The sequence below is a fragment of the Brassica oleracea genome, chromosome C5, assembly GCF_000695525.1.
Source record: "Brassica oleracea var. oleracea cultivar TO1000 chromosome C5, BOL, whole genome shotgun sequence".
Classification (NCBI taxonomy): domain Eukaryota; kingdom Viridiplantae; phylum Streptophyta; class Magnoliopsida; order Brassicales; family Brassicaceae; genus Brassica; species Brassica oleracea.
The window spans coordinates 17093090-17095831 of NC_027752.1; the positions used below are offsets into that span (position 1 = coordinate 17093090).

The following is a 2742-nucleotide window of genomic DNA, read 5'->3' on the forward strand; positions in this document are numbered from 1 at the left end:
GGCCAGTGTTAGGGTTATTGGGTGAGGAGGCAGTATTGGTGAGAAGAGGGGAGGAGGTTCTTGGTGGGAGAGTTTGCAAGTTTTGGTTGAGGCTTTGGTTGAATTCTTTCCCAGCTCCAAGAACAGTATTTTTTCCAGATCCATGAACAGGATCAGTTGAGGGAGGAAAAACTACTTCAGTTACCGGAGAGGCAGCTTCAGTAGTCTCAGTATCAGCTGTAGCTTTACAGTCACTAGCAGTAGATGGGTTTGGACCTTTACAAGTTGTAGAGGCAGGAGTAACAGATCTGTAAGAGGTTTTTGCAGATCTAGGAACAGTTTTGGCTTCAGATAAGGTTGGGAAATGGTTTGGAGATAGTGGAGAGGACGGGTTATGGGGGTCAGGGGGGACAAGCAGGGGGTCAGGGGGTTCACCAGCAGCTACATTTTGGAGGTACCCAAGGGTAGTGTACAGAGACCTCCACTACTTCACCATCTTCCCTCTCGAACTCAACAACATCAGGAAGCAGTTTTGTAAGGTCCACCTCCACCTTAACATGGGAGAGAGTTAAGCTTACAAGATTTTTGGTAAACTCATCTGTCTGTTTTGGTTCACCCACCAATCCAGCAACAAAGCTCAATCCTTCATCATGTCGCAGGTCTAGGGGAACACCTGTGAGATGAGCACAAATTTTGATGGCCTTTAGCGGTGGAGTAGCTTTGGAATGAGCTGACTACCACTGAGCTGTATGGAACATCGAATCGCCCACATACCAAATGTTCTTGTCAAGAATCTTCTGTCTAAGGTACTCACTTTGATTCTTACAATTGCGGAGTGGTTCAGAGGGTTATTATGAATTTCTAAGCGCTTTCCTTTCCCCCACATGTGATTGAACACGCTTTGGATATGATTGAAAGGTGGTGCTTTGCCATTGAAGTAGCATATTATGAAATTTTGTGTAACTCTGCTCTCTTTTGAAAAACATAGTCAGGAATTAGAACACGCGGTCGGCCAGTGGCACCGATAGAAAGTGGAGCAAGCCTTCTCAAAGTCTTGTCCTCAAACCGACGTATTCTTTCAACTAGAGAGGGTGGGGCAGTCATGGATTTGAGGGCAACTGATGGCTCAGTGGTGGGGTTGAGGGTTTCAGTTGAGTGAGCTTGAATGGGGTTTTGATTGAGGCCAGTATTAGGGTTATTGGGTGAGGAAGCAGTATTGGTGAGAAGAGGGGAGGAGGTTCTTGGTGGGAGAGTTTGCAAGTTTTGGTTGAGGCTTAGGTTGAATTCTTTCCCAGCTCCAAGAGCAGTATTTTTCCAGATCCATGAACAAGACCAGTTGAGAGAGGAAAAACTACTTCAGTTACCAGAGTGGCAGCTTCAGTAGTCTCAGTATCAGCTGTAGCTTTACACCCACTAGCAGTAGATGGGTTTGGACCTTTACAAGTTGTAGAGGCAGGAGTAACAGATCTGTAAGAGGTTTTTGCAGATCTAGGAACAGTTTTGGCTTCAGATAAGGTTGGGAAATGGTTTGGAGATAGTGGAGAGGACGGGTTATGGGGGTCAGGGGGGACAAGCAGGGGGTCAGGGGGTTCACCAGCAGCTACAGACGGAGGATTCCCGCCGGAAACAAGGCCGGGGACACGCCAGGCACTGTGCATCGAAGTTTGTGTCAAAGAGGTTTTTAACTAAACTTTCTTATACACTACTATATAAAGTTTTTTTTTCTTTCTCGTGGACCAGACCAGTGTTCTATTTGAAAAAATGTTGGTCAAATAAAAAATAAATAAAACAAAACAAAACGAAGACTAAGAAGATGGAACGTTCTAAACGCCATTGGATAGAGTTTGAATAGATACATAAAGCGAATTGGTCTTCGCCTTAGGGATCATTATAACTCTTCTTCTTCTTCTTCTTCTTCTTCTTCTTCTTCTTCTCATTCTTTCTCTAGCTGAAGCTATCGCGCCATCGAAGCCTGACAAGACCCATCATCGGCTCCATGGAGGAACCTACAGCTACGACAACTTCGACGACTCATTATTTCTCCATTTTCACGAATAAACCCTCTCTTCTCAGCCGTTACAGATTTCACTCTCACTCAATTCATCAAACTCTCTTCACCTCCTGGTATGTTCTCTCTCCCCCATCTGTATACATTCTCTAGGAACCGTTGACGAGACTCTCGTGTCTGAGACCCGCTTTAGTGGAGATTGGAGAAAGTATAGAGATCTTTTTATCATGTTATCATTGGTTTTGTAGGTATAGGGAAAGGAGATGGGATCTCAAACAGCTTCTTGGGCCTGGAGGAATGCCTTCTTCTCATTCATCTACAGTTTCAGCTCTCGCTATTGAAATTGGTTTACAAGAAGGATTTGGTGGTTCACATTTTGCTATTACTTTGATCTTAGCTTCAGTTGAAAGTTGTTTACCTCCTTTATCTTGTGGGGGACACTTGCTTTGCTACTTTCTTGTTGTCTATTTATGTGTGAGTGGTTTGTGTTTGTGTGGTAGGTGATATATGATGCTACCGGTGTAAGATTACATGCGGGTCGCCAAGCTGAGGTTTGATTGGTTTTCATGATGCATTTGAGCTCTAGTATTCTGATCTGTGGTATCCAATTCATTTTCTAGGTTCTCCATCGGATTGTGTTCGAACTTCCGGCAGAACATCCATTGGCTACGAGTCGATGGAATTTAAATTCCATTATTTTAATTGAAAGCATTGGTACATTAGTGGTCTCCATGGTTTCTTAAGGTGTTTCACTT

General features: G+C 44.0%; 1 pseudogene; it reads left to right on the forward strand.

The window, feature by feature from the left end:
- The first annotated feature begins 1823 nt into the window (after positions 1-1823).
- LOC106344657 lies at positions 1824-2487 on the forward strand (annotated as a pseudogene).
- Positions 2488-2742: the final 255 nt, after the last annotated feature.